Raw genomic sequence first — 15,513 nt, 5'->3', positions numbered from 1 at the left:
ATAGGATAGTGCTGTGCTAAAAAGAAATGAGCTACCAAGTGACAAAATGACATAGAGGAAACTTAAATTCATGTTATTAAGTTAAAGAGAAAAAGAAAAACATAAGAGGCTTCATACAGTATGCTTCCAACTATATGATATTCTAGAAAAGGGAAAACTACAGAAACAGTAAAAAGATAAGTAGTTGTGGGGGATGCAGGAAAAGGGAAGGATGAATAAGTATAGAGCACAGAGAATTTTTAGGCCAGTGAAACTGTCCTGTATAATGCCATAATGGGGGATACACTTTCATTATACATTTGTTAAAATTCATAGGTTGAACAACACCAAGAGTGAAGCCTAATGTAATGGACCTTGGTTAATAATAATGTATCAATATTGGTTCAGCAATTGTAGAAAGTGCACCACATTAATACAATATATTAATAATTAGAAAAACTGGGAGAAGGTATATAAGAACTTTTTAATTTCTGCTCAATTGTTCTGTAAACTTAGAACGCCCCCCTCTCAAAAAAATTAAGTGTATTATTTTTTTAAAGTCAGTGTACAGCAACTTATAGGACATAAAGTATCATTTGGTGGACCCTAAAAGTGGCTAAGAAAATGATTTAAAGGCAAATATCTCATGTGTCCTAAAGAGAAGATGGCCTAAAACTAGCTATAGTACAACCATGGATCAAGAGAAGAGAAGAAAATATGGTAAAAGCCATAAATGTTGCTAAGACAGTCTTACTTTTTGTAAAATGTGATTCCTTATGTTTATTAGTCAGAACAAGATGAATTAGGAGAGATTGAAAACCAATGAAGTGGCTAATTGGCTTCCTCGTGTCTTTGCGGTCACAAAGGCTTCCCTCATTCAATTCTATTTCACTCTAAAAATGACCTTGGGACATATGTAGACAGAAATTATTAACAGCTTTTTAAAGATAAAGTGGCTGAGTCTATGGCCATGCTACCCTGAACAAGCCCGATCCCATCTGATCTCAGAAGCTAAGCAGGATTGGACCTGGTTAGTACTTGGATGGGAGACCACTTAGGAAACCAGGTGTCATAGGCGTAAAAAGTAAAAAAATAAGGAATTGTAAAATGACAAGGTTCTTGTAATCTGTGAAGTCAACCAAGAGTTGCCTCGCCTAAAAAAAAAAAAGATAAAGTGGCTGAGGCTCAGAAAAGCAGAAAAGTTCAAGTTGCGACGGGACCTTAAAATAGGTGTCTAGTCTCCATGTCCTCCAGCTGACTCATTTCTGCCCTATTACCAATATATGTAAATCTATGTACCTCTTTCTCCTCTCCAGCTATTCCACTTTGGCAAAAGAGTAACTATAAAATAAACTTAAAGTTCTAGAAACATTTATATCTCATTATTTAAAAACTGGTCATTGACTTTAATAATTTTGTACTGGGCTTAATATAATTTATTTTCCCACCTACATTTTTCCTCCAGTGTACAATGAGAGTTGATCATTTCTTCTTCCTCTTTCTTTTCTTCTTTTCCCTACTTTGCCTATTTAGCTAAACTTTTGCATTGCATTTTCAAATATGCTCAACTTAGATATATTCAAGGATATATGATTAAATAAGTTCTTTATATAAATTTCTTTTATGTATATATAAATTGTTGTAATTTCAATTTACTTTTTTACTTCACAAATTATACATATTTATTAGGGGAAATGAGAAAATACAGAAGCAGAGGATACAAATTAAACAATCATATTATTTCATATATATGTTCTTAAATTCACACAGAATATTTTGTAAATACGAGATTATTTGCTATATATTTTTTTCCAATTAGAGTTAACATTTAATATTTTTTATATTGGTTTCAGGTGTACAGCATAGCGGTTAGACATTTATAAAACTTACAAAATGATCTCCTCAATTACTCTAATACCCACCTGGCATTATACATAGTTATTACAACATTGACTATATTCCCTTTGCTGTACTTCACAGCCCCGTGCCTATTTTGTAACTACATATTTGTATTTCTTAATTTCTTCACCTTTTTTTTGCACAACCTCCCAACCCCGCTCCCATCTAGCAATCATCAGTTTGTTCTCTGTATCTGTCAGTCTGTTTTTGTTTTGTTTGTTCATTTACTTTGTTTTTTAGATTCCACATATAAGTAAAACCATATGGTATTTGTCTTTCTTTGTTTGATTTTTTTCACTTAGCGTAATACCCTCTAGCTCTAACCATGCCATTGCAAATAGTTAGTTTTTTTTTTTTTAATGTCTGAGTGATATTCCATTGAATATATGTACTATAACTTCTTTATTCAATTTTCTGCTGATGGGCTATTGTAAATAGTACCGCAGAGAACATAAGAGTGCATAGATCTTTACAAATTAGTGTTTTGGATTTCTTTGGATAAATACCCAGAAGTGCAATTGCTAGGTCAAATGGTAGTTCTATTTTTGATTTTTTGAGGAAACCTCCAAACTTTTCTGCAGTGGCTATACCATTGTGTGATCCCACCAACAGTGTATGAGGGTTCCCTTTTCTCCACATCCTTGCCAACACTTGGTTTTTGATTTATTGTTGATAGCAATTCTGACAGGTGTGAGGTGCTATCTCATTGTGGTTTTCATTTGCATTTCTCTGATGATTAGTGACATTGAGGATCTTTTCAAACATTTATTGGCCATCTGTATTTTCTCTTTGGAGAAATACCTGTTAAGATTTTTTGCTCATTTTTTAATTAGATTGTTTGTTTTTCTGTTGCTGAGTTGGATGAGTTATTTATAAATGTTGGGTATTAACCCTTTATCAGATGTATCATAGGCAAATATCTTTTCCCATTCAGTAGGTCATTTTTTTTGTTGTGATAATGGTTTCCTTTTTTGTGAAAAAATTTTTTAGTTTGATGTAGCTCTGTTTATTTTTTTTCTTTTGTTTCTCTTGCCTGAGGAGCTATAACAAAAAAAATTACTAATAGCAATATCAGAGAGTTTACTGTTTTCTTCTAGAAGTTTTATGGTTTCAGGTCTTACATTTAAGTCTTTAATCTGTTTTGAGTTTATTTTTGTACATGGTGTAAGAAGATGGTCCAGTTTCATTACTTTTGCATGCATTCATCCAGTTTTCTCAACATCATTTGTTAAAGAGAATGTCCTATAACCAGTTGTATATTCTTGGCTCCTTTGCCAGAGATTAAATGATCATGTAGATATCAATTTATTTCTGGGCTCTCTATTCTGTTCCTTTAATCTGTGTGTCTATTTTTATGCCAGTACCAAGCTGTTTTGATTACCATAGCCTCATAGTATAGTTTTGTATCAGGTAGTGTGTTACCTCCAACTTTGTTCTTCTTTGCCTTGGCAATTCGGGGTCTTTTATGGTTCCATATAAGTTTTTGGATTATTGTAGTTCTCTGAAAAATGCCATTGATGTTTTGATAGGGATTGCATTGAATCTATAGATTGCTTTGGGTAGAATGGACATTTTAACAATGTTGATTCTTCCTACCCATGTGCACAGTATATGCTTCCATTTATTTGAATCTTCTTCAGTTTCTTTTTTCAATGACATAATTTTGTGAGAAAAGGTCATTGACCTCTTTGGTTAATTTGATTCCTAGGTGTTTTATTTTTTAATGCAGTCATAAATGGGATTTTTTAAAAAATTTCTCTTTATGGTAGTTCATCTTTGGTGTAAAAAAATACAATTGACTTCTGAATATTAATTTTGTATCCTGCTTCTTTAACAAATTCAATCAGCAGTTCTAACAGTTTTGGGGTGGAATCTTTAGGTTTATCTATATATAGTATAATGTCATCTGCAAATATTTGTACTTTTTCTTTTCATTCTAATTTGGGTGCTTTTTTTTTCTCTTTGTTTTCTGATTGCTGTAGCTAGGATTTCCAATACTATAATTAATAGAAATGATGAAAGTGGACTTCCTTGTTTTGTTTCTGATCTTAAGGAAATTACTTTTAGCCTTTCTCCATTGAGTATGATTTTAGCTGTAGATTTATCATATATGCCCTTTATAATGTTGAAGTATGTTATCTCTATTCTTGCTTTGCTGAGAGTTTTTATTATAAATGGAGGCTGGATTTTGTCAAACACTTTTTCTGCATCTATTAATATAATGATAATTTATCTTTCAATTTGTTAATGTGATGTATCACATTAATTGAGTATGCATAGTAAACCAACCTTGCATGCCAGAAATAAAATCCAATTCGATCATGGTATATGATATTTTTAAAGTATTGCTGAATTCAGTTTGCTAATATTTAGTTGAGGGTTTTTTATTAGTGTTCATCAAGGATATTGGCTTATAGTTTTGTTTTGTTTTGTTTTTTTAATGTCTTTGGTTTTAGAACCAGGGTAATGGTAGCCTCAAAAGAGTTAGGAAGTTGTCTCTCCTTTTAAAATTTTTCAACTAATTTAAGAAAAACAAATGTTAATTCTTCTTTAACTATTTGGTAAAATGCACTTTGAAACCATCTGGTTCGAGATTTTTATTTTTTGAAAGTTTTTTGATTACTGTTTCAATTTTGTTGGTAGAATAAGTCAGTTAAGATTTTCTGTTTCTTCTTGGCTCAGTCTTGGGAAATTGTATATTTCTAGGACTGTCTCCATTTCTTCCAGATTGTCCAATTTGTTGGCATATCTCATACTATTTTCTTATAAACCTTTGTATTTCTATGAGATTTATAGTTACTTCTTCTCTTTCATTCTGATTTCATTTATATTGGTCCTCTCTTTTTTTCTTGATGAGTCTGGTTAAAAGTTTATCAGATATTTTTTATCCTTTCAAAGAACCAGCTCTTGCTTTTATTGATCTTTAGTATTGTTTTTCTAGATTCAATTTTATTTAATTATGCTCTGATTATTTCCTGCCTTCTACTCACTTTGAGCTTTGTTTGCTGTTCTTTTTCTAGTTCTTTTAAGTTAGATTGTTTACTTGAGATTTTTCTTGTGTCTTGAGGTAGACCTGTATTGCCATGAATTTTCCTCTTAAGACTGCTTTTACTATGTCCCATAGATTTTGAGTCATTGTATATTTTGGTTTCTTCATGATCTCTTTGCTGACCTGTTCAGTGTTTAGTAGGATGTTGTTTAGCGTCCATGTGTTTCTATATTTTCCAGTTTTTTTCTTGTAGATTTCTAGTTTCATACCATTGTGGTTGGAGAAGATTCTCAATAAGATTTCAATCTTCTAAAATTTATTGAGATTTGTTTTGTGACTAACATGTAGCCACTCCTGGAAAATGTTCCATGTGCACTCGAAAGGAATGTATATTGTGCTGTTTCAAGGTAAAATGCTCTGAATATATCAATTAAATCTATTTGGTGTAATGTGTCATTTAAGGCTGCTGTTTCCTTGTTGATTTTCTCTCTGAAAGATCTTTCCATTGGTGTCAATGAAGTATTAAAGTCTTCTACTATGAGTGTATTAGTATTGATCTCTCTTTTTATGTCAGCCAATAATTGCTTTATATATAAGTGCTCCTATGTTGGGTGCATAAATGCTTACTGGGATTATGTCCTCTTATTGCATTGATCCCTTTATCATTATAAAATGCTCCTCTTTGACTCTTATTATAGCCTTTGTTTTAAAGCCTATTTTGTCAGACGTAAGTATTGCTACCCCAGCTTTTTTTTTTAGTCCCATTTGTGTGAAATCTTTTTCCAAACCTTTACTTTCAGTCAGTGTGTTTCTTTCGATCTGAAGTAGGGCTCTTATAGACAGCATATGCATGAGTCTTGTTTTCTAATTCATTTAGCTACCCTATGTCTTTGATTGGATCATTTAATCCATTCACATCTAAAGTGATTATTGATAGGTACATAGATATTGACATTTTATTCATATTTATGCCTTCCCCGCTTCTGTTTAAAAAAGTTCCTTTAACATTTCTTGTAATACTGGCTTGGTGGTGATGAATTCCTTTAGCGTTTTCCTGTTAGGGAAGCTGTTTATCTCACCTTCGATTTTAACTGATAGCCTTGGCGGGGAGAGTAGTGTTGGTTATAAGAAGTGGTCTTTGCTTTTCATCACTTTGAATATTTCCTGCCAATCCCTTCTGGCCTGAAAAGTTTCTGTTAAGAAATTAGCTGACAGTCTTATGAGAACTCCCTTGTAGGTAATGAATGGCTTTTCTCTTGCTGCTTTTAAGATTCTCTTTGTCTTTAAACTTTGGCATTTTAATTAGGATGTGTCTTGGTGCGGATCTGTTTGGATTTCTCTCGTTTGGGACTCTCTGAGCTTTCTGGACTTGTGTATCTATTTCCTTCTCCAGGTTAGGGAAGTTTTCTGTCATTATTTTTTCAAATAGGTTCTCAATCACTTGCTCTCTCTCTTCTCCTTCTGGCACCTCTACAATGCAGATCTTGGTGCACTTGTTGTTATCGCAAAGGCCCCTTAAATTATCCTCATTTTTTAAAATACTTTTTTCTTTTTGCTGTTCCAATTGGGTGTTTTCTGGTACTTTGTCTTCTAACTCGATCCTCTGCTTCCTCTATCCCAGGGGTCCCCAACTCGGGCCGCAGACCGGTACCCATCCCAACTGGTTAGGAACTGGGCCACACAGCAGGCAGTAAGTGTGAGAGACAAGTGAAGCTTCATCTGTGTTTGCAGTCACTCCCCAGTGCTAGGATTACCACCAGCTCCACTTCAGATTATCAGGTATTAGATTTCAATAGGAGCACTGGTTCCTGGTGCCAAAAAAGTTTGGGAATGCTGCTCTAATCTACTGTTGATTTTTTTTAGTGTATTCTTCATTTCACTTATATGTACTTCATTTTTGACTGCTTCTTTGTCATGGTTTCTATTTCCTTTTTTATGCTCACTATCTTTGTTGAAGTCCTCTCCAAGATCATCTGTTTTCCTCCTAAGGTCACTGAGTATCCTTATAACCAGTGTTTTAAACTCTGTATCTGGTAGGTTGCTTGCCTCCATTTTGTTAGTTATTTTCTGGAATTTTCTTCTGTTCTTTTATTTGAGACATATTTCTTAGTTTTCTCATTTTGGTTGCCTCTCTTGTTTGTTTTTATATATTAGGTAGATTTGCTATGTCTGCCAGTCTTGGCCAGATGGCCTTATGTAGTAGGTGCCCTGTGTGGTCTAGTGGCACAGTGTCTTTGAGTACCTGTGCCGTGTGCTCCAAGAATGTCCCTTGTGTGAGTTGTGTGTGCCCTCCTGTTGTAGCTAAGCCTTAATTTCTGTTAGCATGTCAGTGGATGGAATTGACTTTCAGGTTGAAGCTGTGAAGATTGGCCATGTCATAGGATATAAGCTACTGTGTGAGGGCTGACCCCACAGGGTGGGTTTAGCCCCAGCATTCTTGTGTGCCTTTTAAGACCATCTTTTGGGTGTGCCAGTTGAAGGCCTAATCTAGTGGTACTCTGTTGTGGTCTGATGCAAGCCTCTGGATATGTTGGTTCTAGGGCTCCTGTGCAGGCCAAGGTCAGACTCTGCTTGTGACCAGCCAGGGTCTACCTGGTAGAAGCTACCAAGTGTTCTGTGGTTAGATCTGGAGGCATGTGGGAGAGTCTGAACTGTGAACTAAGGCCAACTACCACAAGTACTGGGCCTCGGGCAGCTTAGCAAAAGGTCCAGGGCACCCCAAGGCCTGAAGCTGCTTACCAACTGCTTGTAAAGCTCAAAAGCTGAAAGAACCTTAGGGTGGTAAGCAAGTTGGATGGGGTGTGGTATGATGGGGTCACCAGGGTTAAGCGAGCAAATTCACCCAGCCAATGCAGATTCAGATTGGGTTACAGTGCTGGGCCTGTGGCCGCTTGCAAAAATCTCAGCTCATATTGAGGCCAACCACTTCCTGCCTCAGGCCCACAGACCCTCAAGATTTGTTCAAGAAATATTGAGGCTTAGGCCAGGGTTGGTTGCCTGCCACTGAAGGTTTTTCCCAAAGTGGATTGCTGTTGAATGAACTCCCTGACAAGAGCATGGGGTGGGGCTAATTGCCAAGCAATGAAATTGCCAAGGCAATTTGAAATTTGGGTAAGATGGGGTCTCAGGGAGTCACAGGTGTGGAGTAGGCAGATCTCACCAGGCAAATGCAGATTCAGCATTGGCTCTGTTGGGGGAGGGTTCACCACAGGCAAGGTGGGGCCCACCTGTAGTCTGCACAGGATGAAGTCTCAACAAAAGGACAATGGTGGCTGTACCTCCAGCCCTCGCTCTGAAGTCATACCACCCATCTTTCCCTGCATGACTCTGGTACTTCCCAAGCTGCTGTCTCTCTGTCAGAGCCCAGGGCAGTTCCTGCAAGTAAGGGAATTTGTGCACAGGCCCTTTAAGGGGATGTCTGGATTTCCAGTTTCCTTCCATTGCACCAGGTCATTCAGAATCCTCACTGATTTTCACAGTCATATTTTGTGGGGATTCCTCTTCCCAGACCCTGGGATAGGAAGCCTGGTGTGGGACTGGGACCCCTTGCAGGAGGAACGGAGTCAGCCAGTTGCGTACCTCTGCCCCTCCTACCAGTCTCAATGTTGTCTCCTCTGTATATGCCCAATTATAACAGTTGTGTCTAGCTAGTCTTTAGGAAGTTCTTCTGGTTGATTTTTCTATAATTTAGTTGAAATTTGAATGTGTTAATGGGAGAAGGCAAGCACAGTGTTTACCTAGTCTGTCATCTTGAATGGAATTCCCATATGATTCCTATATAAACATAATTTGGTAATGAGTGAAAATAAGTAATTCAAATTTATACTGACTCATTTTAGAGTTGGTATAGAACTTTACCATATAGAGAACAACAATTGACTAAAGTAGATTTTTGTTCTGTCAACAGAGAGGCATGGGAAGGATTAGAAGAGAGTCTAGAAACTAAATGGATTAACTAGCCTTGTTAAATATCTTACATGTGCAGCACGTGTTGAAAATTTCATAAATGAAGAATTTTGCTGGCTCAAACTTTTTTTTTAGAATGCATCCTCAGAGAAATTTGAAATCAAGTTTACTTGCTAAATGTATCTTTACAATATATTTGTAAGGGCAGCTGCTTTAAACTCAAACCATTTACATATATAAAACATTCATATTTCTAATGTAAGCTTTAATTATAGGTTGAGCTAAACTGCTAAGATCTATGCAGAATATAAAATTACACTAATTTGCTCACTACATTTATGTTGATTGTTAAAATCATTTCACACCAGAGATCTGTTACTTTTAACAGGACTGAAATTAGAGTATATCAGTTAACTGTTATTACCCAGTAATTAAATGGAACTGATAATTGAATATGTTTATTGTTTTAAGGAAATATTTTGTAAAAGCTCCAATAATACTCTATCTTAAAAGTATAACAACTTGCAGTATACACCTTTGTTGTGCATGGTCTAGAAATTGCATCTCTTACTACTTGTAGTTTTACATGCCTCTATGCTAGTTCATAATGGCTCCATTGTATATTCTATTATTAGTTAAATTAACTAGTACATATTTTTACAACCATCACTAAGAGAATAAAAATCCAATCTTTCCTCAGCTATCTCTGAAATCCCTTTTCCTCTCCTTGTATTGACTCTCCTCTCTGCGACCAGTGGCCTGAATACAAGGAAAAAAGTGGGAGTTCTGTATACTCCAGAATTAGTTCTACCAGCAATCTTTGATTGACTAGCAAATTGTGATCCCTGGTAATAAAATTTTCCTGTTATCTAAGCTTTCACTTACTCGTTCTTTCAGCAAATATTTTCTAAGTACCTATTATGTGTGAGACACTAAAATGAACACTAGGAATAAACTGGTAATCAAAACCAATTGAGTCTTTGCCCTCATAGAGCTTACATATTAGTTAAAGAAGATGAAAGAAACAGGTAAATAAATTAGAATTATGGCATAAAGGTATCAGTGCTATGAAAGGAAATATACAAGTATAGGAGTTAGGTTGCTCAAAGATGGCATCTCTGATGGGGTGACATTTTGTTAAAGAAAAAAGAATGGGAGTATGTTATGTAGCTTTCTAGTAAGAATGCAAAAGTCAGAGGGGAGAAATGAACAGTGATCCTAAAAAAAGTGTTCTTGGTAAGCAAGAGGAAAAGCAAGAAAGCCCATGGATGTAGAGTAAATGACGTGGAGAGTAGCAGGAGATAATTACAGAGCATGAGCTGATAAATATTTAGGACCTCGTTGACAGTAAAAATGTTGGGTATTTGAAAAAAAATTGAAAATCTAATAAAAGTCTTATCTATAGATGGGAAACGTATCTTTATCAATAGAGGTATCTTCTAGAAGTATCTCTGTTTGCTCAATGAATGGGTTTATGGCCAACCTAGAACTGAAAACTTTGGAATGCTTAGTGGTCGAGGTTTCGGTCACACAGAATGGTGTTAATAGAGGTACACTGAGCCAGAAAACAGCATCTTTCAAAAGAATATATAAAACCAGAAGAGCACTATGATAAAGAAAATTCTTTATTCAGCTATAAAGAGCTAGAAAATTTGATGAGCTGGGGCAGCAGTTTTTACTCATTTAAGTAAATGAATCACAGTTCTGTAACAAAGCTATAGAAAATGGACCAGAGAAAGGTAATTTTATTGATTTATCTTTTTGCTTGGCAATCTCAGAAGATGACTATGGTAAACAGGATGCTGTTCTAGCATATCTTTTTATCTTTAAAATAAAAATTCAGTCTAGTTAAATATCTCATAATTAGAGAGTTTTGAAGCTTGTTAAAGTATCACCTTGGACGGGATAAATTACATTTCCCAAATTACTATTTCTCTATGTTTCCAGTTGGAGTAGGCTGTAAGAGATATTATTGGGAGATTTGGAAGATGGAAGGGAATCAGCAGCCATTTTGAAGTTCACACACATTGTTGTTAATAGGCTGATTAACCTTTATAGCAGAATGCTTCTTTACTCTTCCCTGGATCCCCAGTTTAAAAGCAAATAAAACCTGACAAGGGTTCAATTTAGCCTAATAAGATTCTTGCCTGTGCTTGTAGTTCTAAGCATGTTCTTGATCTTCCTAGTTTATATGCATCTTCTCTTCCAAGCTGCCTGCCATATAGATTTCAATTTCTATTATTAGATGAAAAGACATTAGTGACTGCTTAACCAGCTTCCACAATGAAGGCCGAATTCTAATAATAAATCCATATGTGTATTGTAGGGATTTACTTCTTGTATTGAACTCTGATTGATACAGGAGGGATCAGCCTGTGTCTGTAAGAAAGGCATGGAGACTGATGCCCCTGCACAGTCCATTCACTCATAAGGAGTAAAATGTTTAAGCTTTTGTGGAAAGGTAAACATCTATGTCTTCTCCAAGGAACAGTTAAATATTCTGCTGTTGCTGGAGAAAGGGTAGGAGAAAGAATACCCTTGAACCCTGAAAAATAATATTAGAGGTCTTTTATTGTTGTAGGAACAGCAGACTCTTTCAGACAAGGTCCACTATAGATACTAGACAGCATTTGCCTGCCTTGGAAAAGAGTGGCAGAAATACTATAGAATTCCAACCTCCAAGACGCAGACACTCAGGGCTTTTATAAGACTGAGGCTGAGTAATAACAATAGAAAACTTTCCCACCCCTTCATAACCAAACTAGAAAGTCTTTGTTAAGTAGTAAGTGGAATCTATTGCTCATGGAATACAAGAATATGAAGAGAGAATCCTTTGGGGCACAGGTGTTCAAGGTTGACAGAAATATCAAAGTGAAACACAAACATTGTGAAAAACCCTTCAGCACCCAGATCCCAGTATAAAAAAAAATCATTGCTGTCCCTGCATTGAAGTTTAAAATTTTTAGCATAGTAATAAAACCGAGAGTCATATCAACATATAAGAAATAAAAAGACATCATGGATGAAAAAGTCCTTTGACAAGCACATTAGTAGAGTCAACAGAACTGAAGAAGGAATCAATGAATTGAAGAAGTATCCAAAAATTAACCGAATTGAAATACAAAGAGAAAAACAAACTCATTAAAACAGAGCTATAGAACAATATTGTGAAGGCTGTCAGAAAAAAGACTACCATACAGATGAACATATACCAGGATTATAGTAGACTATTTGTCAGAAACCATGCAAGACAAAAGACATGGAATAAGACCTCTAAACAGTTGAAAGAAAACAAACAACAAAAACTGATAACACAGAATCCTATGTCAGTGGCAATATGTTGGAAAAGTTAAGGTGAAACAAAAATTTGTTCAGACTGAGAGTTCGTTGTGCTACAAAAATTGTTTGAGGAAGTTTTTCATGCAGAATAATTGTGAGACCAGAGAGAAACATGAAACCACAGAAATAAATGAAGAGTTTCATAATAGTAAACATGAAGATATATAAATGAAAGTTTTGTTATTAAATCACCTGAAATGATCACATAGTGTTTAAAAATTAGTAACAATGTATTTTGAGTAACAAACTTCTCAATAAACTATTAAAAACTAAAACATATGACAAAAATAGCATAGAATAAGAGGGAAAAATAGAAGTACATTGTACGGCTCTTTAACTGTATAAGAAATGCAATAATGCTATTTAAATGTAAACTTATGATAAGATGTGTGTGTACACATATGTATATATGCATATCATATACATATCATACATTTCTCACCATAGAGCAATTACTAAATTAAAGATAATTATAAAATGTGATATAATCAATAAACCAAGGGTGTAAATAAAATTAAATATTAAAAATTAACCTAATTAACTTAACCTTAAATCATATAAATACTGAAGAAGAAAGGAACAATGAGCAAAAAGAACAAAAAGAAAATAACTAGGAGAATGGTATACTTTAACAACAACAAAAAAAATCACACCAATGATTACATTAAATTTAAATTATATTAACATGCCAATTAAAAAATAGTCATTTTTTTGGATTAAAAAAATCATGCTGGCTATAAGAAGTGTACTTTAAATACAAAGACATAGATAAGTTAAGGGAAGAAGATGGAAAAAATATGCATATGCCATGCAAACACAACTAAATGACCTGCTGTATTAATACTGACTCAAAAAGACTTTGTAAGAAGAAAGGTTCATTACATAATAATAAAGAGATCGATTCACTAAGAAATGCATAACGAACATAAATATCTATACATCTAACAAAAACGCTTCAAAGCATATGTTGCAAAAACTGCTAGAAGTGACAGGAGAACTAAACAGAGCTTCGGTTATGATCGGATACTTCAACATTAAAGAGAAAAATCACTTAGGATATACTAGATTAAACAATGCTATCAATTAACTTGATTTAATTGACATTTATGAAATAGACCACAAGCAAACAGTAGAAAGCATATTCTTTCAGAGTAAACATAAAATATCCATTCAGATGGACTACATTCTGGTCCGTAAGATAAATCTTAAACAACTCAAAGAAATTAAAATCATATAAGGTATTTTCTCTGAGCAAAATGGAATTAAATTAAAAACTAACAACAGAAAGATATATGGAAAATCCTCAAATGTATTAAAATTAAACAACTCACTTTTACATAACCTGTGGGTCACAGAGGAAGTCAGAGGTAAAATAGAAAATATTTTCAATTATGAAATTGGAAATTATACTCATAAAAATTTTGGAACATATTCAAAACAATGCCAAAAGAGAGATTTATAGCATAACTGCTATATCCAAAAGCAAGATCTCATTCGATTATGTAATCTTCCACCTTAAGGAGGTAGGGAAAAAAGTGCAAACTACATGTAAAGTAAGCATAAGGAAAGATATAATTAGGATAAGAGCAAGAACGAAAGAATGGAAAATAAACAATAGAGAAAATTAATGAAATGAAAAGCTGGTTCTCTAATAGAAGTGATAATAATTACACATCTCCAACAAGACTGGTAAAAATAGAGAACGTAAAAATAAACATTATCAGGAATGAGTGTGAGGTGTCACTACTGAATTAAAATTATGTTCACATAATATTGTGAAGAATTACATTCTGAGAAATTCAACAACTTTGATGAAATGGAAAAATGTCTTGGAAGGGGCAAATGTCTTGGAAGGCACAAACTACCAAAGCCTATTCAAGAAAAAGTAGATAATGCTGAGAGTTCTTTATCAATTAAGGAAATTAAAGTTGGAGTTAAAAATCATTCCAAGAAGGATATTCTAAAACCAGTGGTTTCACTATGTTTATCAAAAGTAACGGAAGAAATAATACCAATTCTATGCAAACTCTTCCTGAAAATAGGAAATATTTCCAACTCATTTTATAAGGCTTGCGAAACCAGAAAAAGGCATAACTAGAAAAAGGAACCGTAGACAATTATCCTTCATTAAATATTCACATTCATGATTCAGTCAAGGCATGAGAAATAAGCATATATTTACTTTGACTTCAGTGACTATACTATACCAACTTCAGGAAAGGTAACTGTCAGAGTTCTAAAAGTCCTTTCCTGCAAATATTTTATTAGGATGACAATATGTGTAGGTGTGGGTAGACCAAGGTCACCATGTTGTACAACTACTGAGTGCCACCCACATGATTGTCTGTGATTGATGCTCATAGAATTCAGCAGCTCCAAATTGTGTTCCATGATATGGCATGAGAGAAGTGAGAATTTGACCAAAGATATCAAGTTAATAAAACCATTTGACCAGGGATCATGAAGAATATATTCAATTATACAGTATATAAAAATATTATCTGAAATGAAGATTGTATCTAATAGAAAAGGTAGCTAAAACACTTTAAGAACAAACACAAAGTATGTCCTGATAATATCTCTTAATTTTAAGAATAAACAAAGCTGTATAGCCATGCAGATGGAAAATACGAGTGATGAACAAAAACAACCAGATGTCTACATAATGATATTAATGCCAGAAGAAAATTTCTGCAGATTCATGAAATATAAAATTGTATCTCATACATACATACACATACATACATACATACATACATACATACATGAATTTCAAGTTTAAAGTCAAGAGAAAAGCACTCTTGGTTTGGGGAAAAAAAAAAAAAACGAGGAATGATAGTATCTGTGACCTTCGTGTGAGCATGATGTGTCAATGTAAGTTCACCCTTAGTAAAAACTGTATCATTCTGGTGAGTTGATGTCATTAATGGGGAAGGCTGTGGAGCACAGGGCATATGTGGAATCTCTGTGTACCTTCCTTGCCATTTTGTTGTAAACCTGAAACTGCTCTAAAAAAATAGAGCCTTAAACAAACTCAACACGCATGCGCGCTCACACACACACACACACACACACACACACACACACACACACACGTGGAAAAGTTATCAATAGAAATGAAAGCTAGAGTAGGGATCCAAAAGAAAAAGAAAAGATTGGAAGCTTCCTGACAACATGATAGAGTGAGATTTCTTATTTAGAAGGCCAGGCAGGGTGAGAGAGCAGCAGATGAAGACGAGTGTTTTGAGAAGAAAGGAAGTCGAATTCGAAAAAGTAACAACTTTTCTTCTGAGGCAGGAAGTTCAGGATAGTTAATGACAGAGAATCTTGAGTGCGATATAAAGATATTGGAAACTATGGGGAGAAATATCAAAATTAAAGTTTACAAATGACCTAATTAT

At 34.5% G+C, this 15,513-nt stretch overlaps 1 pseudogene; it reads left to right on the top strand.

Annotated features, from left to right (window-relative positions):
• Nucleotides 1-939: 939 nt before the first annotated feature.
• Nucleotides 940-1,057, top strand: LOC118603336 (annotated as a pseudogene).
• The last annotated feature ends 14,456 nt before the right edge of the window (nt 1,058-15,513 follow it).

Source organism: Rousettus aegyptiacus, unplaced genomic scaffold (assembly GCF_014176215.1).
Source record: "Rousettus aegyptiacus isolate mRouAeg1 unplaced genomic scaffold, mRouAeg1.p scaffold_m13_p_5, whole genome shotgun sequence".
NCBI classification, from domain to species: domain Eukaryota; kingdom Metazoa; phylum Chordata; class Mammalia; order Chiroptera; family Pteropodidae; genus Rousettus; species Rousettus aegyptiacus.
The sequence above is the reverse complement of the archived record's forward strand: the minus strand, read 5'-3'. Positions and strand labels throughout refer to the sequence as shown.